The sequence below is a fragment of the Anolis carolinensis genome, chromosome 4 (assembly GCF_035594765.1).
Source record: "Anolis carolinensis isolate JA03-04 chromosome 4, rAnoCar3.1.pri, whole genome shotgun sequence".
NCBI lineage: Eukaryota > Metazoa > Chordata > Lepidosauria > Squamata > Dactyloidae > Anolis > Anolis carolinensis.
The window spans coordinates 78,442,845-78,467,852 of NC_085844.1; the positions used below are offsets into that span (position 1 = coordinate 78,442,845).

Consider the following 25,008-nt stretch of genomic DNA (forward strand, 5'->3'; position numbering starts at 1 on the left):
CTTCTTGATTTTTAAAATCGTGCCTGAAGCAAATTGAGGCAAGTTGCTTCTGGTGTGAGAGAATCGGCTGTCTTCAAAGACGTTGCCCACGGGATGCCCGGATGTATTACCATCCTGCAGGGGGCTTCTCTCATGTCCTTGCATGGGAAGCTAGGGCTGACAGATGGGAGCTCACTCCGTCTCGTGGATTCGAACTGCCAACCTTCAAGTCAGCAGTTCAGCCGGCACAAGGGTTTAACCCTTAAAATTTTATATAATGTGATTTTATTTTGCAATGGTATCTGTTTTATATGAATTGTTGTTTTGTAGATTTTTTTATATGAATTGTTGTTTTTACATTGTTTTTAGGCATTGAATTTTTGCCTATTTATTGTAAGCCGCTTTGAGTCCCCTCGGGGAGAAAGGCAGGGTAAAAGTGATGTAAATAAATAAATAACCCATTGCGCCAGTATTTTTATATTACCTATCACTGTAATAAATGTGTATGCATTAAATATACACACACTTGCAAGCTTCTGCAGAAGTTCAGATACAAACCAAGAGTGAGACACAGACCCCAACTACACTGACTATTTAATACAGTTTCAAACTTGTATTGAAGAAAGTAGTTTTGTTGTGCAGATGATTACATAGGAAATCCCAAAAACAGTTTGAGGCCCAGAGAATGATTCCACAAACCACAGAGCACTGATGCACATTAAGGGCTTTCTTTCACTCACTTTTGTGGAGTTTGTTGTCTGGCTGCAACAGTTTGAAATTAGCATCAAACTGCATTATGTAGTCAGTGTAGATGGGACCACAGACCAGGCCAATCTAGACTACATTGGAGGAAAAAAAATCAGTTAGCTGGCTGTTCTCCTTTCCTTCTATTATCAACTTTCCCCATAGGCTACTTACAAAACGGTTGAGGAAGGGGGCTTTGTCTTTTGCCTTTATTTTAGACCATCGAAACACAAAGTTTTCTAAAGCGAAAGAATCCACTGCAGCTTCCACCGTTCTCTTAATTATAAGCCCTTTGCCATACAAAAAGCAATGGGGGGATTGGGAGTGGGGGGAGTTGATGCCTTTTCAGTTTGGTTGTGAAGGGAGCTCTGCTTATCACAACAGGTGCACAGGCCACTCACAAAACCAGAAGCAGCCCAACATTGAAATGCTAAGAAATTACTTGTTCTCTTTGTCAGCTGCTCACACAAGCAGTCTAAAGCCTACTTGGAAGGAGATATTGTGTCCTTGTAAAGGACAGAAGGTGGGAGGGGGGCATGAAAGGTTAAGACTGAAAAGAAGCGAGAGAGAGGCGAGAGGAGGGGAAGGGTTGGCTGGCCAAACTCAAGAAGCTTGCTCCCAGAAGACAAATGCAATCCAGTAAAGGTGAGTGTTTAAAATTTAGACGGAGATGCTCTTGATGCAGAAATCCCAAGTTTTAAGTTTAAGCAATATCTGTTTGGCCTGTATGATTGAAAAGTTTGGAGATTCCTAAACCACAAATAATAGCCCAAAATGAATCGCTATTCTGTTTCATACACTTCCTCACAGTATTACCCTAATAAAAAGAAACAGAACAATGGTGAGTTGCTGTGAGTTTTTCCGGGCTGTATGGCCATGTTCCAGAAGCATGCTCTCTGGAGGTAATGCTTCTGGAACATGGCCATACAGCCCGGAAAACTCACAGTAACCCAGTGATTCCGGCCATGAAAGCCTTCGACAACGCACTAAACAGAACAATCTTACAGTAAAAGACACACACCAAAACATTTAAGTGGATAAGGTCTGATAGGTAATGCTTTCATTAAACCAATTCCCTACTTACCTAGCTAGAGAAATATGAGATGCATATTTAAAAAAATAGCTGCAATATTTGTGCACAGACAAAATGACCGTGATCTCTATGTAACAGCTCCTGCAAGTTTCTAGAGCTGCATTCATGCCTGCAAAATAATTCAGCTTTACTTCGATCCCAGTTTTGTTTGAACATATAATATTCTTCTGCTTTTGAACAGAAAGCACTTCTTGCAGGCCAAAACAATTGTTCTGGAGAAAGGGAATATATATTATTTATTTATTTAAGACATTTATATTCCGCCATTCTCACCCTGAAGGGGATGCAGGGCAGAGCAAAACATATATACGGCAAGCACTCCATGCTGGGACATAAATTATAAATATACACAAACATTAAAATCAGTTATATCTACTTTAAAGTCAGCTGTTTATTAGTGAATGTGCACGTGACCCATTTGACTGAAATGATGTATGTGTCCCCTCTTTGCACTTTCTGTAGAATGAGTTCAAATGCCTATGGTTTGATATAAAAAGGTAAAGATAAAGGTTTCCCCTGACGTTAAGTCCAGTCATGTCTGACTCTGAGGGTTGGTGCTCATCTCCATTTCTAAGCCGAAGAGCCGGCGTTGTCCGTAGACACCTCCAAGGTCATGTGGCCGGCATGACTGCGTGGAGCGCCGTTACCTTCCTGCCGGAGCGGTACCTATTGATCTACTCACATTGGCATGTTTTCGAACTGCTAGGTTGGCAGAAGCTGGAGCTAACAGCGGCCGCTCACGCCGCTCCCGGGGTTTGAACCTGGGACCTTTCGGTTTGCAAGTTCAACAGCTCAGTGCTTTAACACACTTCACCACCGGGGCTCCATGGTTTGATATACTGTATATCAAAAAAAAAAATTCTACTTTCACTGTCAGTTTTTCAGCTATATATATCAACCAACACCAAGTTCTGACCCTGATGTTTTGTCAGTCTTGCATATCAGCACCTCTCAATTACACTCCAGTAATCCAGGTCAGAAAATAAGAATGAGAATTTTGCAGCCCACGGGACGTAAGAAGGCCACCAAGAATGTAATGAAGCCTGGGGAGATAGCTAGACATTCACCCAAGTCCCTGCAAAACGTCATCTCAAGAATAGATAAGTGTATGGTGGGGGAGTATACCTTAAGATTATTAATGAGGCTGAACCTTTTGACAGAGACTTTAAAAAAATGTTGTGGCTATTCAATCACTTCTGGATTTAAAAGAGGACTTGGTTTGGAGTTCATGCTGCCCTCCTTGAGCATTAAGGGAGGGAAACTTCTCCCCCATATGGAATCTGGCCTCTTCTCAACACTGAATAGCCTATCAATCTTACCTCCTTTAAAAAAAATGCTAATTAGAATATTTTCGATCTTTAGAGTACCCTGCCAGAAATAGTATACTTCATGATATCAGTTAAATGTTCAATTAAATGCAACAACATTTTATCATAATCAGGATATTTCTATTAAGACTGTATAATACTACTGGAATATAAACAGAGGGTATATGTATGTGTGTGTTCAACTCATGGCAACCCCATAAATGTCATAGGATTTTATGTTTCAAAGATCAAACAGGATCTCATGCCTTTAGGGTACTCAGGCAATGTTGTTTGTAAATAATTGCGTGTATGTGGTTTGGGTATTAAATCAGCTGGTGAGGAGCCTAAGGTCTGCAATATTTGTTTGCTATGTATTTCCTCCCCTTCCAGAATAAAAACATCAGAAGTGACTCTGAGGAGATGTTATCTAACTATAACACCCCTTTTCTAATCCCTAGATCTCTCTTGAGTGCTACATAAATTTTGCTCTGTCGTACAGAGCCTGGGGTTTCTATACATCTGGTGAATCTTTATTTTCTAAGGATGAGGAGTCTGTTTATTTTAACCAGCCATGGAATTCTGAGCAAAGCAAAGAGCTTCTCGGATACTGAGCGTTCCCAGGACCAGATGGTCAAGCCTCCTGCTTTTAGGACACATGAAAAGAAAGTAGCACAATAAAACAAATAGCGTCAGCATGATTTCCCCCTCACCTCCACCCCACCCAAACACTCCATAGCGCAGAATAATGCTGGAATTATGAAAACAAAAACTTGTTGAAGCTTTTTGGATTTAAAGATACCAAGCTTGGATGGTGAACAAGGGAATCCTAAACTAGATGGAGCAGGCTAAGTGGGACTTGATTTTCCAAGGGTTGTTCCCTCCAACATTAGGGTAAACCGATCTGAATGTGGGTCCTATTTACATGTTTGCCTGTTACAATGGCGACATTTATCTTTGAACCTTAGATGACAAAAGCTTCCTAGCTGTACTCCCTCTACAACAGGGGTTGGCAATTGTAAAGGGGGGGGGGTTCATTCTCGTGCTTCCTGTGGTTTTTACCAGCATAGCAAGACCCCCCAGACCTTATAAAATCTATTTTTCCCCAAGTTTTTTTTTCATTCTCCAACCTCATAATATGGCTCAAAACTGATGTGACATCATCACTTTTGGTTTAGATTTTGGGCAATTTTAGAAGGGTTCTGATTGGCTTCTAACGTGGGGGTAGTTTGAGGAGCAGTGTCATCCTGTTTTGTTGCAGTTTTGACCCATAGCAAAAAATTACCCAGATTTTTGTTTTTACTTTTGAGTGATCAGAGGACTATGGGGTCTTTAAGGCCACCATATGAGACCTCAAATACTGCATAAAGCCCAAAGGAGCCTATAGCCCCACACAGGAAAAGAACACACCCAATTCTCAAAAATAGATGTTTTGCTGTTTGCTATCCATGGAGAAAAAGGTTGTTACATTTCTCTTATTAGTGCCTTTATTCCCATTCTCCTATTGCCATGAATTTTGTTTTTTACGTTTGAGTGATCCGAGGACTTTGGGGCTATCATACGAGACCTCAAATATTGCATAAAGCCCAAAGGAGCCTATAGCCCTACACAGAAAAAAAAACATACCCAATTCTCAAAAAGAGATGTTTTGCTGTTTGCTTCCATGGAGATAAAGGTTGTTACATTTCTCTTATTAGTGCCTTTATTCCCATTCTCCTATTGCCATGAATTTTGTTTTTACTTTTGAATGATCCGAGGACTTTGGGGCCTTCAAAGCCACCATATGAAACCTCAAATACTACATAAAGCCCAAAGGAGCCCATAGCCCTATACAGGAAAAGAAGATCTCCAATTCTCAAAACCAGATGTTTTGCTGTTTGCTATCCATGGGGTGGGGGGGGGGGAGTTGTTACATTTCTCTTAGTGCCTTTAGTCACATTCTCCTATAGCCATGATGGGAGTTGGCCTAACCTTTCATCTGTGTTAAAACTCCCTCAAGCACACCTTTCAAACAAGATAGGTATTTGTGATTCCAACATTATTGCATTTCTCCCTGTGCATAATTTTTACTATCTTTGCCTGATGAAAAAACCATGGGGTTTTGAAAGCTAACATGATGTATTTTGTGCCTTCTGGTTGGCCTATTAAAGACATTGCCACAATCTGTATTTTGGATTTTGTTTTATTGTCAACACTGCTGCCTCTGAATGTGCTTAAAGCCAAATCTTTCTGGGGTTCTTTACAAATGTGACAGAAATCATGATTTAAGGAGAAAAGCTCTCCAAGCAAAACTCCTCAGCATCTAGCAGTGATTTGGAAGACTTTCTTTTCTCAGTTGTTTAATACCGAACATATAGTCTTGGTTGGAGGACACAGGTGTTTTGGACATGGTGACAAATCCTTCCTACAAAAATATTGGAAAGCGACATCTAGTCCCCCATTGAAATGGTGATAACAAGATAATATAATAAAAAAACAAATAATTAATATCATTATAATTGTTGTGGCTAGCTTTCCCTAATACGATGCTAAGCGGATGTACTTAATTCAGAATCTGACAAGTTACCTTTTTGAAAGTACTTGTGACAGGATATAAATCATAACTCTATTGCCATTAACATTAACTTCTTTGTTTTTGTTTTGGTGACTTGTTGCTTTCCTTTTTACTTTAGTGGATAAATGGGGCTTAAGATTGATACAAACATTGCACAAAATAGGGGTAGGTAAAAATGAAACCTTCGTTCGACTACAACTCCCATGAGTCCAATCCAAGGAAGTCAATGATGGAGGGTAATAACATCTTGTCCATCCCAGGAAAAAACCTGAAACATTCTGCTTGAATCACTTCTAAAATGTGTTTTGAGGAGAAACTATCAAGTTTTATTAATTGAACTAAAAAAGAAAAGGTGCTGCTGTTCCTGCTTGTTAGATTAAATTTGAAATGTGACTTTGTATCTCCTTGTTACTGGAAAAGTAGGTACAGTAGAGTCTCACTTATCCAACATAAACGGGCCGGCAGAACGTTGGATAAGCGAATATGTTGTATAATAAGTCAAGATTAAGAAAAAGCCTATTAAACATCAAAATAGGTTATGATTTTACAAATTAAGCACCAAAACAATATGTTATACAACAAATTTGACAGAAAAGGTAGTTCATTACACACTAATGCTATGTAGTAATTACTGTATTTACGAATTTAGCACCAAAATATCACAATGCATTGAAAACATTGACTACAAAAATGCGTTGGATAATCCAGAACGTTGGATAAGTGAGATTCTACTGTAACTCACAGTTAACTGTGTTAACTTGTAACTTATATCAATCCCACTCATGCTGTCATCAATTTTAGTTGATCCACTGGTTGGTAAGATGGAGGCTGTTGTACAACGCAGTTGAAAAACCACAAATTTGGCAAGTTAAATGAGGATGCCTCCAAATTTGAACTTAATAGTTAAACAGTATTTTGTTGGTCCTAACAAATGCCAATGCTTTAAGATGCAGTCCTATGGTCCTCAAGATGTCGTCTCAGGGAACACAGACTGTTATAGATGGGTTGTTGTGCATTTTCCGGGCTGTATGGCCATGTTCCAGAAGCATTCTCTCCTGATGTTTCACCCACATCTATGGAAGGCATCCTCAGAGGTTGTGGGGTATATTGGAAAATTAAGCAAGGGAGGTTTATATATCTGTGGAATGATGCCCAGGGTGGTTTGTATATTCCACAGATATATAAACCTCCTTTGCTTGGTTTTCCAATATACCCCACAACTTCTGAGGATGCCTGCCATAGATGTGGGCAAAACATCAGAGGAGAGAATGCTTCTGAAACATGGCAATACAGTCCATAAAATGCACAACCAACCCAGTGATTCCAGCCATGAAAGCCTTCAACAACACAATGTTATAGATCTTCATTTCAGCAGAAGTCTTCAGGTTAAAAGGATCTACCATTAAGCTCTACACTTGAAGGCCTTTTCATTATACTGGTGGGAATCTCTATCATCTCTCCTTTTCTATCAATGATAGTAGAGGGGAAGTAGTGTTTCGTTCATGTTGGACAGATCCAAGGAGGCTTTGCATCTAGACTACAGGTGGAGGACTGGGTACCAGGGTTGAACCTGACTCTCCTGGATCTCTATATGCCTGTATAAGATTTTGCAACTGACCATTCCTGCTTCCCCATCTACCATCATCAACTTCTCATTCTCTTCAAAATACCTATCTAGAATCATTTTAAGAAGCTCACAAATTTGATGAATGCTGATACTGCTAAAAGAACATGGAGGAACCAGAGGACCCCACTACCAGACCGCTTCTACTTTTGTTTTTTCCCACAAGAGAAATAAGAACCAAAGCATCCTATGAGCCTATTGTGATAAAGTATCCCTAAGACCTGTATGGTGAACAGAAACAACCTGAAAATATAAGAAACAAGGACTACTATTGCATAAGACTGTTAATAACATTTATGAAATAGGATCTCCCTTGATGGACTCAGCCCTGACCTCCCCTATTCAGTGAAACAATGAAACCAGGCAGGGGCAAATGTAGTGTTGTGTATATGAATTTTCCACAATCCCTCACCACTGCCTATAGCAGTGGTCTCAACCTGGGGTCCCCAAATACTTTGGCCTTCAACTTCCAGAAATCCCAGTTTACCAGCTGTTAGGATTTCTGAGAGTTGAAGGCCAAAAACATCTGGGGACCCAAGGTTGAGAACCACTGACCTATAGTCTTATTGTTAAAAAGTTGCTTCTCAGTGACAAATTCCAGCATGGCTATGGACTTTGGGAATTGTTGTCCAAAAAGCAACTTTAACAAAATGATAAACCAAAAATACTGGAAACTCTGGTTCCAACAAAATAGTTTTCCCATTCTTCTTTGGCTGCATCTACCATTCTAGCCAACAGCCCTTCCACTGAATGCACAGCATGTAATGATGGGCTCAAAGGTCATGATCCCAATTCCCGCTCTGTCTGTAAATCCATATTGCATGTGCATGGCTGTTGTTTCTCTCTGTATCTAGTCTCTCCCAAAAGACAGTGACAAATGTACTCCACTAGACTCAGGGATGCTTTATATGAAGTATTTTAAATTTGAGAATAGAGCTGCGTACATTCATGCACATCATGCCTATTTGAGAGGACACCCATGTGTATAAATTATGCTTTCTCTTTTAAAATGCATGCAACTGAATGCCCTGCTAATATTATATTTTAGACCCTTTGCAAAGATTTTGTCTAGTTATTTTAAGCATTGAGATCACTGGCCACTACCACATCCTGTACCCTTTGAAACCATGTCTGGGTTTTTCTTGCTCTCAAATATACAGGGTGATACAAAGTTGACTTCTGTCTGACTATAAAGTATGATACAGTTGGAAGGTAATTGGAAGGTCAGTCTAGTCCAGCACATCTCAGGCCATCTAATGTGGGGAACCAGCGATCTTTCCCCCAAAAAACTGCCAAGTTCTAGTAGCATATTTGTTTCCACTGGCTAGAAACGGCCGTTTCTTGGAACTTGTACCAAAATAGCAGCTGATGGCTTTTACAGACCAGCATTGGTCCACAGACCACTACTTTGAGTTGCATTGTCCTAGTCCAACCAGACAGAACATGGAAAACATATTCTGGGGGGAAATAACTCTTCTCCCCATAACAGGTCATCCCTAGATCTCAGCTTTGGCTCTGAAATCCAAGGTTATGGGGTTGTCCTGACCTGGTAATCCTATTCCAGATGCAGCTGTCTGACCAGCAATTAGTAAAGAATAATAGAATTGAATGCAATGACAGCTCATGGACTGAGAAGAAGAGAAGACTGCCTTACCCCTGAATGGTGGAAGTAAAACGTCATTCCAACTTGATCCATGAGCTGCCCATGGAGAAATTATTACTTCCTATTCTCTAGACACTAACATCGGAATCCTGTTAGTTAGTCCTTGCTAGAGTTGAATCTATGGTCCTACTCCAGTGGTTCTCAACCTGGTGTCCCCAGATGTTTTTGGCCTACAACTCCCAGAAATCCCAGCCAGTTTACCAGCTGTTAGGATTTCTGGGAGATGAAGGCTTGAGAACCACTGCCCTACAGTAGCAAGTGAACATACAAATCAAATCATTGAATCAATGGGTCTGTTCTGGTTGAGATTAATGATGGAATTTAGATACAGTAGAGTCTCACTTATCCATCATAAACGGGCTGGCAGAAAGTTGGCTAAGCGAATATGTTGGATAATAAGGAGGAATTAAGGAGTAGCCTATTAAACATCAAATTACATTATGATTTTACAAATTAATCACCCAAACATCATGTATTACAACAGATTTGACATAAAAAGTAGCTCAATGTGCAGTAATGCTATGTAGTAATTACTGTATTTACGAATTTCGCACCAAAATATCACAATGTATTGAAAATATTGACTACAAAATATTGACTACTAAAAGGCAGACCGTGTTGGATAATCCAGAACGTTGATAAGCGAATGTTGGATAAGTGAGACTCTACTGTAATAATCAGCATACACACACACATATATATTTGTGAAATACCTAGAGGAATAGCCTTTAGAAGTACATGATTTGACTTTTACTACATGTCCAAAAATCTCCATAAAACAAACGCACAGTTTTGCTGCTGCCACTAATTATTTAGAATCATGTATTCTGTAGCTTTCATTGGATTATATGTTTTCTAAAAGAAGACCGGCTGTTGGGTAACACTTTTATTGTCGAACATCAAAGCAAACTAAATATGTTGTTTGATGTGTTACAGTTCCCTCATGGTATATAAACAGTACTATAGGGATTTTTCTCTTCCCTACTACACAATTAACTTGGTTATCATGCTAAAACAATTAAGCCATACATTTTCTATTTGTTTTTGAAGAGCATGGGGGTAAGTGCAATTCTGGAAATCATGCTGATATGTGGCAGCAGAACCCTATGATGCAGTTTTTCTAGTCTTAAGTGTCAGAGTCGTCTATAATATCAGTGAGAAACTTGTAGCTTTCTATATGTTGCTATATAGCAGGGAGGATAAAATGCAATCTGTGATGATGGCAACAAGAGATTCAGTCCAACTGGAGGACAAGCTATCTGCCTTTGTTCAATAGCAGAGGTGAAAGACTATGGAACTCTATCCAATTAGCCCTCAAGAGACCTTAGAGAGCCACTTCCTAGTGTTAAAAATGTCCTGACTATTAAAAGGCCAAGAAATCGATATAACTCCAATGAGTGCTTCAAGACAAAAAACAGAATCCCTAGGGGACACAAAAATGGACTCAGGCCACACTGTCTTCCCTCTGGAAAATCGATGTCCTCACTGCGAAAGAACTGGCGGATCCAGAATAGTCTCTACAGTCACCTACAAAACCACCTCCAAGACATTACACTTGGAAGGTAATCATACTTGGCCACGAGCAATAGCCGATGATGATGATGATGATGATGATGATGATGATGATGATGATGATGAGCATTACTATATATTTTTAAAAATGGATTAGGAATGGAAAATCCTTGACCCTCCGCTTTTTTGGACTACAACTTCTGTAATTTTTTACCATTGGCAATGTTTACTTGAGCTTCTCAGAACTAGTGACCAAAACATTAGAAGAGCCAGTGGTTTCTTATCTCTGTCATACACACTGAGATTAAACACTACCTTTTCCAAGGTAAATCTCTTTTATTGTCCACTTCTCTTGAGATTAGAAACTGTGATTCTTTTTTCCATCCCTTTAAGTGATAAAAACTTGCAGTGTTTGCTACCAAAGAAGCTTGTTTATTAATACTGTGCTGACTCTGCAGCAGGCAGAGCCTTCAAAATCCCATGATGCAATAAGAAAAGAGAATTTACATCACCTACTACCTCCCTTGAGAATTGATGAAGTATAAGTTTGAAGTCAATTAATTGCATGAGATCAAAACAATGTAGATTTTTTTTCCTTCAAATTTTCATTATGACTTGCAAAGTAAATAATCCCACTGTGTTGCTGTGAGTTTTCCGAGCTGTATGGCCATATTCCAGACATCCTCAGAGTTTTTTGGAAACTAGGCAAGTAGGGTTTATATATCTGTGGAAGGTCCAGGGCAGGAGAAAGAACTATTGTCTGTGGGAGGCAAGTGTGAGTCTTGCAATTAATCACCTTGATTAGCATTGAAAAGCCTTGCAGCTTCAAAGCCTGGCTAATTCCTGCCTGGGGGAATCCTTGGTTGGAAGGTGTTAGCTGGCCCTGATTGTTTCATGTCTAGATTCCCCTGTTTTCAGAGTGCTGTTCTTTATTTACTGTCCTGATTTTAGAGGATTTTTTAAAAATACTGGTAGTCAGATTTTGTTCATTTTCATGGTTTTCTCCTTTCTGTTGAAATTGTCCACATGCTTGTGGATTTCAATGGCTTCTGTGTGTAGCCTGACATGGTGGTTGTTGGAGTAGTTGAGCATTTCTGTGTTCTCAAATAATATGCTGTGTCCAGCTTGGTCCATCAAGTGCTCTGCTATGGCTGACTTATCTGGTTGAGTCAGTCTGCAGTGCCTTTCACGTTCCTTAATTCGTGTTTGGGCAATGCTGTGTTTAGTGGTCCCTATGTAGACTTGTCCACAGCTGCATGGTATGCGGTAGACTACTGCAGAGGTTAGAGGATCCCTTTTGTCCTTTGCTGAACATAGCATTTATTGGATTTTCTTGGTGGGTCTGTAGATAGTTTGTAGCTGTGTTTCTTTATCAGCTTCCCTATGCGGTCAGTGGTTCCCTTGATGTATTGTAAGAACACTCTTACTCTTTGTCTTTACTCTCATGGCTTGTTCTTGATCTTGGAACTCTTCTAATGTCTGTGGTGGAGTATCCATTGGTGTTTAGAGCCCACAACCTCTGAGGATGCTTGCCATAGATGTGGGCAAAACTTCAGGAGAGAATGCTTCTGGAACATCGCCATACAGCCCAGAAAACTCACAGCAACCCAGTGATTCCGGCCATGAAAGCCTTCAACAAGACATTAATCCCACTGTGTTTTCCATTTCTGATGTTTTTCCAGTCCATTGGTTTAAATCGCATAGATACCAATTTTAGCTCAAGAACAAATAAATCAAGACCTGGTATGTTTTCTGGTGTAGGAGTCCCTGGATTAGGTTTTAAGGATTAGCAGTCCCAGACATGGTTCTGCTTTGAACTTCCAGGAGGTTGTGTTCTGCGGGGCCATCCCTCCTTTATTCAGGAGTGATCAAGTGGACTCATGCTGTGAATATTATGTATCACAAAAGGGCCACACAATGCTAATTATTTCATTTCTTAAATTTATAACTCTACTGCCAGAAAGAGTGTTCGATTTTTCTAAGACAAGTGCCAAAACAACTTGGCTGGCTTTGTTTTATATGTACCGATTTGTGGAAGAGATACCATTTGCTGTTCCATGTCTGGCAATAAAATGTCCTGGACCAGAATAGTAGTCTAAAGTGGTTTTCCACCTTCTTCTTAATATTAACATTTTTCATAATGAAAAATGGCAGAATGTTTATAGCTTTCGTCCTCCCCTCTCCCTGAGCTATTTTCAAGATACTGAAAACTGGCAAAAAGACATAAGAGAACAGGATCAGAACCTTCTCCTTACAGAAATAATTCCAGCTGCCTTCAACAAAATAGAAGATGACATAAAAAGTGTATGAAGAGACATGTCTGCAGAATATAGTATTTTTAAAATACTTTCTCATTAGTTGCATGTGTACTCCACAAGGAATTCAAGAAATTTACATAGCTTTCCTCATCCCTGTTTTCCTCTCACAATATCCTTGTGAGTTAAGTCAAGGTGACAGGGCATGACTTTTCCAAGATCAACAAGGAAGTTTTATAGCCGGCTGGGGACTTAAACCTGGATCTTCCAGTCACCGTCCAAAACTAAGTACTACACCATTCTGGATCTCTTTCTCACATGCATATTTTCTCCTTTTGCTTTTGGTAGTTTGCTAGTACAGTAGAGTCTCGCTTATCCGACATAAATGGGCCGACAGAACGTTGGATAAGCCAAAATGTTGGATAATAAGGAGGGATTATGGAAAAGCCTATTAAATGTCAAATGACATTATGATTTTACAAATTGAGCACCAAATCATCATGTTTTACAACAAATTGACAGAAAAAGCAGTTCCATACACAGTAATATTATATAGCAATTACTGTATTTACGAATTTAGCTCCAAAACATTGCAATATATTGAAAACATTGACTACAAAAACATTGACTACTAAAAGGCAGACTGCGTTGGATAATCCAGAAAGTTGGATAAGCGGAGGTTGGATAAGCGAGACTCTACTGTAGTTGGCACAGTTTCTGTTTGTGGAAAGAGGCAATCTGTATTACAGCATTTCTCAACCTGGGGGTTGGGACCCCTGGGGGGGGGTCACGAGTAGGGTTTCAAAGGGGTCGCCAAAGACCATCAGAAAACACATATTTCTGATAGTCTTAAGAACCCCTTTGGCAGAGAAGGCTGAAAATCTCTCCGTCTGTCCTTCTCTTTCCTTTTTGGAAACAGACGGTGATTCCTCCCACCAAAAGCTCTTCTCCTGCAAGTTTGGTTCAATTCAATCGTTGGTGGAGTTCAGAATGCTCTTTGATTATAGGTGAAGTATAAATCCGAACAACTACAACTCCCAAACAACAAAATCAATCCCTCCCCCAACCCCATCAGTGTTCAAATTTGGGTTTATCGGGTATTTGTGCCAAATTTGGTCGAGTGAATGAAAATACATCCTGCATATCAGATATTTAGATAAAGGTAAAGGTTTCCCATGATGTTAAGTCCAGTCATGTCTGACTCTGGGGGTTGGTGCTCATCTCCATTTCTAAGCCAAAGAGCCAGCGTTGTCCGTAGACACCTCCAAGGTCATGTGGCTGGCATGACTGCATGGAGCGCCGTTACCTTCCCGCCAGAGCAATACCTATTGATCTACTCACATTGGCATGTTTTCGAACTGCTAGGTTGGCAGGAGCTGGAGCTAACAGTGGCCACTCACGCTTCTCCCAGATATTTACATTACAAATTTTATAGTTGGGGGTCACCACAACATGAAGAATTGTATTAAGGGCTCGCGGCATTAGGAAGGTTGTGAACTACTACTGTATTCGATGCTGGCTTCAAGCAGAGCCTGTTGAGTGGCCATGATAAACATCACACAACCTGGTTTGGCTGTGCAGCACGGAAACACTTGACTTCAAGACAGATCATTATATTAGCCAAGACCTGGGGGCAGATTGCTTCACTGCAACCCTGATAATCATTCCTAACTTTAACACTGAAGGCTTAAAAAGTGCAAAAGTTTTCCTTCAAGGTTAGATGACAAAGCAATTTCTAGGGCTTTGTACTTAAAAGCAGTATAAGTAATTAACCCAAGCACTGCCATAACGACCTTTGATTTTTAAGTTAATGATTCATTAATGTTTATGGGGGATGTATACTTCCAGGATTCTCTTTAACAGTGGAGAAATGTCTGCAATATACCAGATGTCTGACCTACTCTAGAGGACCAAAGCTTCTTTTGCTTGTGTTTATTGTGTGTGCAATGTGTGCATGTCTTCAAATCATTTGTTGTTTATGGTGACCCCATGAATCTATATATATAAAATGATAAAGTTGTTTGCGCAGTGACTATAACAACAAAACTAAACATCCCAGAAATACGAAATTTGGCAACACAATGCAAAAGCCTTGCCTCCAGGTTACAACAACACAACCACACCACAAAACCACAATCCAGACCCACAAAACTCACAACAACGCATCATGCAATAACAACACAACTAAACGCCCCAGAAATACAAAACTTGGCAACACAATGCAAAAGCCTTGCCTCCCAATTGTAACAACACAACCACACCACAAAACCACACAGGACCCACAAAACTCACAACAACGCATCGTGACTATAACAACACAACTAAACGCCCCAGAAATACGAAACTTGGCAACACAACGCAAAAGCCTTCCCTCCAGGTTGTAACAACACAGCCACACCACAAAACCACAATCCGGACCCATAAAACTCACAACAACACATCGTGACTATAACAACACAACTAAACGCCCCAGAAATACAAAACTTGGCACACAACTAAACGCCCCAGAAATATAAAACATAACAACACAACGCAAAAGCCTTGCCTCCCGGTTGTAACAACACAACCACAGCACAAAACCACAATCCGGACCCACAAAACTCACAACAATGCATCGTGACTATAACAACACAACTAAACGTCCCAGAAATACGAAACTTGGCACACAACTAAACACTCCAGAAACATAAAACTTGACAACACAATGCAAAAACCTTGCCTCCCGGTTGTAACAACACAACCACACCACAAAACCACAATCCGGACCCACAAAACTCACAACAATGCATCGTTACTATAACAACACAACTAAATGCCCCAGAAATACGCAACTTGGCACACAACTAAATGCCTCAGAAATACAAAACTTGACAACACAACATAAAAGCCTTTTCTCCCAGTTGTAACAACACAACTACACCACAAAACCACAATCCGGATCCACAAAACTCACAACAACGCATCGTGACTATAACACAACTAAACGCCCCAGAAATACAAAATTTGACAACACAACGCAAAAGCCTTGCCTCCCAGTTGTAAGAACACAACCACACCACAAAACCACAATCCGGACCCACAAAACTCACAACAACGCATTGTGACTATAACAAATACAAAATTTGACAACACAACTCATCCACCTCCCCAATCCCTACATTCACACTTGGCCTCCAAAAAAACAATTACAATAATAACAATGACAACAACAACAACAATAAGAATCAACACCATCACAGGCAAGAAACAGCCAGGCACTGAGGCTGAGAGGCCAGTCAGTGCTACACTGGGCATCCAAAAAACAATGCAGTAGCATCTAACTTATCCAACCTTCATGACCACAACAACAACAATAATAATAAACACCTACACAGGCAAAACAAAAAAAAGACTATTGTACCACAATAAAAATATAAACCGCACTCAACAGAATCAGACATTACAACTAACAACAAACAAAAGACAACAGGGATCTCAAGCAATTATCAATCAACACAAAAATTGAAGAAGGTAACAGACTTCAAATACTACTACTAATGTGAGTATAAAGAAGGTGGAGCTCACAGCATAAATACAACCTAATGTAGACTGACCAGCACCACCAGACTAAGCCACAGCAACGCGTGGCCGGGCACAGCTAGTGTCATATAGTTTTCTTAAGCAAAGAATACTCAGGGGTGGTTTTGCCAATGTCTTCCTCTGAAATATAGCCTACCGCACTTGGTGTTTGTTTGAGGTCTCCCATTCAGTTCCTAACCATGGCCAACTTTGTTTCCTTGTGTTAAGTAAAGGTAAAGGTAAAGGTTTTCCCCTGACATTAAGTTTAGTTGTGTCCGACTCTGGGAGTTGGTGCTCATCTCCATTTCTAAGCCGAAGAGCCGGCGTTGTCCGTAGACCCCTCCAAGGTCATGTAGCTGGCATGACTAAATGGAGTGCCATTACCTTCCCGCCGGAGTGTTACCTATTGATCTACTCACATTTGCATGTTTTCAAACTGCTAGGTTGGCAGAAGCTGGGGCTAACAGCGGGAGCTCACCCCATTCCCCGGATTCAAACCGCCGATCTTTTGGTCAGCAAATTCAGCAGCTCAGCGGTTTAATCCGCTGCGCCACTGGGGGATCTATAAGTATCAAAATACTGTGTTAAGTAGCAGTACTTATTTTATTTCAGAAGGGCTGGACATATTTATACACATGTCATCTTTAAAACCCCTCCTTTCTTTTAAATTGGACACTGGGTGTATCTTTTCCTATCCCACATGCACATAATATTGTGGCAGAAGTTACATTCATGAGGTTCCCTTTTTGTAACCGGCTTGTTTCACTGGGAAAGGTTAATGATTTATTTGAAATAATCCTAAGGATACCTGAGGACTTTCTATTGTTTTACTACAATCAAGAATAACAGGACTGCCCCTCTGAAAACTGAAATATGGTACAACAGCTGCAGGTGACATCAGACCTTTCTGTCACATTGGGTGAGATGAACACACGGGACACATCGAGAGCAACTAAACACAATTTGTGGCTGCCAATGAGAGGGATGAAATGGAGGTATCCAAATAATGAGCTCACGAGAAGCTACCCTCTCATCTGGTTATACTTTAAAATGTGATTATTTTTTTTCAGGAAAAGAACAAGAGGACACGTCTGGCAGAAGCCTGGAACCTCCATCCCCCATCCTACCAGAAGATACTGTACAACCGCAGGTCATCTTCTTGACAATTAGCACAAGGCAAACTCTATATTTGTTACATATGCTGGAAGTTCAGCATGTTGAATATGGTAGTGCTATTTTATTTCGACTGATAATTGTTAGGCACTCTGGAAACACTTTAGGGTTGAAGATCAGTGTGAAATAATGCAAACAATGCTAGACATTTAGATGAGTTAGCAATTTGGCTAGCATTCACTGGATGCACAATTTACAGTGAAAGCCTATGTCTTCTCAGATGGAAGTCCTAGTGTTTCTACTGGGACATAGTCCGAGGCAAAAGGGTATAGGTTTTCAACAATATCATTCTATAATATGCACTAGGCAGCCAGGACTACAGCCCACTGGATTCAACTGGAGTTATTTCTGATAAAATTAAATTTTAATATACAATTAAGTCATGTATAGAATTGTACTACCAATATATGAGCAGATTCAAGTGGTACAAAGTGCTCCTTCAACTTCATCATTATAGGCTATCACTTGCAACTGAGTATGATTGCCTTCCAAGTGTAGAGTCTTGGCAGTGGGTCCGTTGGTGACTGTAGAGACTTATCATGGATCTACATGTTCTTTTGCAGTGCGGGCATCAATTTCCAGATGTTAGGTGGTCCCGACAAGGGTTGGCTTGACGCGCCTTCCTCTTGAAACATTTCTCCTTTTCTCTCTCATTTGTGTCTCTTCGAATTCCACAGCACTGTTGGTAACAGCTGACCTCCAGTTAGAACTCTTGAGGGCCAGGGCTTCCCAGTTCTTGGTGTCTATGCTACAGTTTTTAAAGTTAGCTTTTCTTTTGCTGTCCACCAACACTTTGTTTTCCGTTCTTGAGAATAGAGTAACTGTTTTGGGAGATAGTGATCGGGCATTCGGACAATGTGGCCAGTCCAGCAAAGTTGATGGCAGAGGATCATTGCTTCAGTACTGGTGGTCTTTACTCCTTTCAGAATGCTGACATTTGTCCATCTGTCTTCCCAAGGACTTTTTTTTGGAAGTAACACTGATTCCAGAAGTTGAGAGTGATGTTTGTAGATGGTCCACATTTCACAGGCACATAACACAGTTGGGAGGACAATAGCTTTATATAACAAGCATCTTGGTATCCTTACGAATGTCCTGATCCTCAAATACTCTGTTGGATTATCTAGCAATCATGCATGCATTTTCAATGTGGGATGGTTTATGTAGTTAGTTTTGTTTGTTGCCTAGTAACCTGAAACCAAAGCTGCATTCCAGAGTTGATGGCACCATTTTGGGGTTTTGCATTTGATGTGGGAAATGGGAGTGTACTTCCTGGAGACATAAAGGAAGTGACATATGCCTTTAGAATTTGGGGCATAAAAGAGGAGACTCTCTTTTGTTCTCTCTCTTTCGCTCTCTGCTCTTCCTGTTTTCTTGATCCAGCCATGCCATGCTGATGTTACTCTTTGTTAAGAGATATGTAGTATCCTGAACTGTATTTCTTTTGGAACTAAGATGTTTTTGCCTGTATGACCATCATCATACAAGATTGTGAGTAGACATATTTTTACTATTTTACTTTTGATGTCTCTGATGCTTATTTTATGCGCATGACTCTTTAAAGGGAAAGGGAGGCTGGCTATTTTGCTTTTTCTCACCTCTGCTCACATAAACCCCTAGTCTTCTCCTTTTTTTGCTACTCTGCACCAATATTTAACCATATTGGTATCATAATCCTAACAGGTTATGAATATATTCCTAATATACTCTCTGTTTCATTAAAAAAAATGCTTCCCTCACAGAGCTCAGAGATCCACATTCAGCTGGCTGTATGGACCAGCAGTATGGACCAGTTCAAAGCAGCTATTGTAGATAATCTGCCTTGATAGTCAGGGTTATATGGCTGTGTGGAAGAGTCTGGTGTTGTATTTCAGTGTCCTTGACTTTTGTGGAGAGGTGGCTGCCAAGGTAGCGGAAATGGCCAAAAGAACTCCAGACTGAAGCCAGGGACATTGTCAAAGAGGATACAAGAAGACACTATCTAAAGCCAAAAAGAAAGAGAAGCCTCAATAAATTACAGATGAAACTCTTCATACGGTTAAGTTCAGACAAGAAGCAAAAGTAAAATGTGACAGAAATAGAGGCAGAATCCTGAATGCAATTGTTCAGCTAATTGTTCCCAGGGACCATGTAAACCATGTGAAGACAAGCCTCCAATTTTACAGAATGAAGTGCAAACTGCACCTGCGAGAAATAAATCACCAGGAACAAGTAGCATACCAATAGAACAGCTTCAAGCTACAGGCAGAATCTACTCTAGTTCTAACTAAAATCTATGAACAAATATGGAAAACAAACAATAGCTCACAAATACAGTCTAATCCCCAAGAAAGGACTGCAGTAACCACAGGATCATTGCATTAATTTCCTATGAAAACAAGGTGATGCTCAACATTCTACAACAAAGAATTTTATCATATATGAAGTGAGGGCCCTTCCAGACAGGCCCTATATCCCAGGATCTGATATCAGGTTTTCTGCTTTAAACTGGATTATATGAGTCTACACCGCCAGATAATCTGGGATAAAAGAAAACCTGGGATCAGATCCTGGGATATAGGGCTGGACTGGAAGGGTACTGAGAAATCCCAGGTGTCCAAACTGGGCTGAGGAAACATACGTTGGATAAAGCTTTTGGGTATATAGATCCAAAAAAAACCTTATGGATCACTCTGAAAGAAATGGGTGTGTCAGAACATTTGATGGTCCGGGTGCGTAACCCATGCTTAAGACAAAAAGCTACTGTTTCGACAGAAAATGAAGAAATTGAATGGTTTCTGAATAGGAAAGGGATCAAGCAATGCTCCATTTTATCAATCTATCTGCTTGATTTTTATGGTGAACATAGCATACATAAAGCAAGATTAGACTTGGAAGAAGGAGTCATGAAACTAAAGGAAATTACATCAACAATTTAAGATATGCAGATGATACCATATTACTATCAGAAAATACCAAAGTTTTGGAATGATTGCTTAGGAAAGTAAAGGGAGTTGAACATTAAGAAAACAAAAATAATGACCACAGATGATTCACACTATTTTAAAGTATATGAAGAGATTGAAATAGTTACAGATTCTCCAAAACTTGGCTTCGTCATTAATATGAATTGAGACTGCAATTAAGAAATCAGAATAAGGTGAGGATTTGGAAAAGTGGCTATGAAGAAACTAGACAAGATCTTGAAGTATAAAGATATATCATTGAATACCAAAGTTAGGATTTCCATGACACTGTATTTCACATTTCTATGTACTGTTGTGAAAGCTAGACAATGAAGAAAACTGATAGGAAGAAAGTCAATTTGTTTGAAATGTGGTGCTGGAGAAGAGTTCTACAAATACTGTGGACTGCTAAAAGTGAAATAATTTGATACTAGAGCAAATCAAACTTGAATTCTCCCTAGATGTGTAGCCAAGATGTGTAGATTGGAACTGTCATTCTTTGGACACATCATTAGATGACATGACTCAATAGAAAAGACATTAATGCTTGGTAAGGTAGAAGGCATTATGGAAAAAGCAGTACCACACTGTAGATGAATAAACTCTATCAAGGAAGCCATAGTCCTGCGTCTACAGGACCTGAGCATGGCTGTTGATGACACAGCAACTTGGAAATATCTCATTTTTGAAGTTTTAATAAGTCAAAGCCATCTTGACGACAGCTAACAACAAGATAAAAGTTCATCCTCCACTCCACCCACCGACTCATAGGCTTGTTAATAGAAGCAAACTTCATTTTCTTTTCTGCATCTAAAACGAAATGTTGTTTGGGCATATCATGTCAACATTCAGATGGAATTACTGTCTATATAACGGATGCCACAATGTAATATCCTTGTCAAAAAGACTGCAGAGCAAATTTCAAGAATGTATGGCACCACTTGAGAGCCCCTCAAGATTACCTTCAGAGAATCACCTTCCTTGCTTTCAGAACCCTTTTCCTGTATGGCAGAAATGGACTGGACTGGATGGCCCCTACAGTTGTTCCTATTATTATTATTATTATTATTATTATTATTATTATTATTATTATTATTAAAGTATGACACAGCAAACAAGATAGATATGCTGGATTTTGTATCACAAAATATCCTAATCACTTCCCAAGTGTCTAGGACTGTGTGATGTATTTTCGGATGATGCGTGCAGATCCCAGTAGGGTGGCCTTTTGCAGTTGGCAGATCATAATTTTGTCGATGTCTATTGTTTCCAAATGCCGGCTGAGATCTTTTGGCATGGCACCCGGTGTGCCCATCACCACCGGAACCACCTGTACTGGTTTCTGCCAGAGTCTTTGAAGTTCAATCTTGAGGTCCTGATAGCGGCTGAGTTTTTCCTGTTGTTTTTCGTCAATGCGACTGTCACCTGGGATGGCGACATCAATGATCCAAACCTTTTTCTTTTCCACAACTGTGATGTCTGGTGTGTTGTGTTCCAGAACTTTGTCAGTCTGGATCCGGAAGTCCCACAGTATCTTTGCGTGCTCATTTTCCAATACTTTTGCAGGTTTGTGATCCCACCAGTTCTTTACTGCTGGGCGATGGTACTTGAGGCACAAGTTCCAATGAATCATTTGGGCCACATAGTTGTGCCTCTGTTTGTAGTATGTCTGTGCGATTTTCTTACAGCAGCTGAGGATATTATTATTATTATTATTATTATTATTATTATTATTGATTACAAAGGCCGGATTACTATCTGTTGGGAGTGCTTTAAAAGTTGTTGGACTGGATGGCGCCAGGGGTCCTCTACTGAAATACTGTTAAGTTTATGTTGGTTAAAATTGTTCTTCATTTTAAATATTGTATTGTTCTTTCCTTCCTTTTTTTCTTACTGCAAATGAGATATGTGCAGTGTGCATATGAACTTGTTTGTGTGTTTTGTTTTTTTCAATTAGGTCACCCAACAGTCTCCATCCATCTGCCACTGGCCCGCCTGTCGTCAAATTTTAAAATGCAATGCGGCCCCTGTGTCTAACAGTTTGCCCATGTCTGATATACATACATTATATATAGTGTACAATATAATATATAAACATTTCTTGGAGCTCCACAAGAAACTTTTCCTTCAAAAAGGGCCCCACAGCTGAAAAAGTTTGAGAACCCTGGAACAGAATGTTCATTCTGCATCTTAACTTTGGAGAGAGAGAGAGGCAAGTACATCTACCATTTGCATTTTTAAGAAACGAGAAAACCAAGACTTCTTTGTTCATCTGTATGCTGTACATTATTACAAACTGGATGGTGTACCCAACACACCATGAATCCTACATGCAGTTTACATCACATCATCTCAAAAGGCCTTTGGCCGAACTGGAAAAATGTGCAGAGAAGTGATCCGTCATGGCTAATCTTCCATACAAAGAAAGGCTGGAAAGGTTAGGACTTGAGATTATAAATATCATTTACTCAGAGATAAAATGATACTATGTAGGATTTAAGTAATGGATCCAGCTCAATGATTTGTTTGTTTTTCACTCTGACTGTTAGGTAAGTTTATGGTTCAGTGAAATAAAACAGCAATTTGTTTGCAAAGGTGTCAGGAAGCATGAATGTGTGTTATTACTCCATCTTGCACATTTCACGGACTAAGTTTCTAACATGTACTTCCAGATCTTAAAAGTCTTGGCATGAGGTTTTATCATGTGCTTCCCATTAGCATCAGAAGGGAGAGGGGGGAAATCACATGCTAAACCCTTCAACTATTTTGGAAAATGTTACTTCCTCAGTTCTGTTCTAGAAGTGAGGGAGGAGTAAAAAATGGAACTTGATTTTCAGTTTAATAACTTTTAGTATATGATCACTATCTGCTTACAGCATATTTTGGCTTTGGCTTTTAAATGTGGAAAGCAACCTGGAGAATGGAGATCATTAGTGTGTAGACAGAAAAAAGAAATGAAAAAAGACATCTTCACTGCAGCACCCAAAATCCTTGCTTACATAAGTAAATAATATATGGCACCATATGAGACATTTTTAAGAAACCTTTTTGGTGTGAGCTGAGCAACCTTTGAATCACTTAAGGTGCCTATTGCAAGCAAGGTGCCTGATATTTTTAGCACCAAATCAGAGGTCCATTCTCATTATGATACTAGATGAATAATAATAATAATAATAATAATAATAATAATAATAATAATAATAATAATAATAATAATAATGGTGCCCCGGTGGCGCAGTGTGTTAAAGCGCTGACTGCTGAACTTGCAAACCGAAAGGTCACAGGTTTGAATTCCGGGAGCGGAGTGAGCGCCCGCTGTTAGCTCCAGCTTCTGCCAACCTAGCAGTTCGAAAACATGCAAATGTGAGTAGATCAATAGGTACCACTCCGGCGGGAAGGTAATGGCACTCCATGCAGTCATGCCGGCCACATGACCTTGGAGGTGTCTATGAACAATGCCGTCTCTTTGACTTAGACATGGAGATGAGCACCAACCCCCAGAGTCAGACACGACTGGACTTAACGCCAGGGGAAACCTTTACTTTTACCTTTATTATTATTATTATTATTATTAAAAAATAATAATAATATATCTTGTTTGCTATGCCATACTTTATCTTTGTGTCAATAATAATAATAATAATAATAATAATAATTCACCAAGTACCATAATGAGGATGTACCTCTGATTAGGTGCTAAAATATTATTATTATTATTATTATTATTATTATTATTATTATTATCCCACTTTATCTCTCTAAAAAAAGACCCAAGGAGGTTAACAACACTAAAAACAATAGTTGGGTAGTAGAGGACATTTCAGCAGGTATTCCTGGTCTTGCAAACACTACCTATGAAATTTCCTTCTTCTACAAAATCATTAAAGTGACAGGAATCTTGTCCCTTATTTTAAACCTCGCCTTCATAAACACTCTTACAACACATGTATAGCAGACACCAGAAAACAGATTCAGTCTCCCAGCTAGCTTTTGCTTTTTCAATAGCCTAGTAAAGACTGCCCAAAAAACAGAACCTAAAGCAAGATGCCTATCTGTGATTCTAATATCATCACTTTTCTTCCCCTGTAAAATGTTTATGATCTTTGCCTGATGAAGGGGGCAGTTGACTTGAGAAAGCTAGCATGATGTATTTTCCACTATTTGGTCTGCCTAATAAAGATGTCACCACTGTGGTGTTGTTTTGGATTTTATTTTATGGCCAACACAGCTATCCCTACATTTTATTTCATTTTGTTTTGTGGAATAAATTAACTTTAGAGGTGATTTGGATAAAATTGCTGATCTGCGAAATGGATGATCTGCTAAAGCGGAAAAATGTAGATTCAGAAGAATGGATTTGTATTCTGGGGTGCAGAAGTCATCTCTGTCTTTTAGTTTTACCAGTTTTTCCTTTTGGTAAATGTTTTATGACTGGTTTTGGAAGCTTGAGGACCCCTGCGGTGTGCTATGCTTCTACCAGAGGTTGACCACAGAGTAACACTGGAGAAACTAACAATGCACAGAGAGGTGTCCTTTAAAGCATTTCCTAGGTCATCCAATTTGATTCTATGGTATGTTTTCATAGGAATTTGTTTATTCAATAC

At 39.6% G+C, this 25,008-nt stretch overlaps 1 long non-coding RNA gene across 1 annotated transcript; it reads left to right on the forward strand.

Annotated features, from left to right (window-relative positions):
- Positions 1-1,057: 1,057 nt before the first annotated feature.
- On the forward strand, positions 1,058-23,531 carry LOC103278575 (uncharacterized). Its single transcript, XR_506163.3, has 3 exons — positions 1,058-1,368; positions 17,357-17,436; positions 22,362-23,531. It is a non-coding gene; the product is annotated as an uncharacterized LOC103278575 (long non-coding RNA).
- Positions 23,532-25,008: the final 1,477 nt, after the last annotated feature.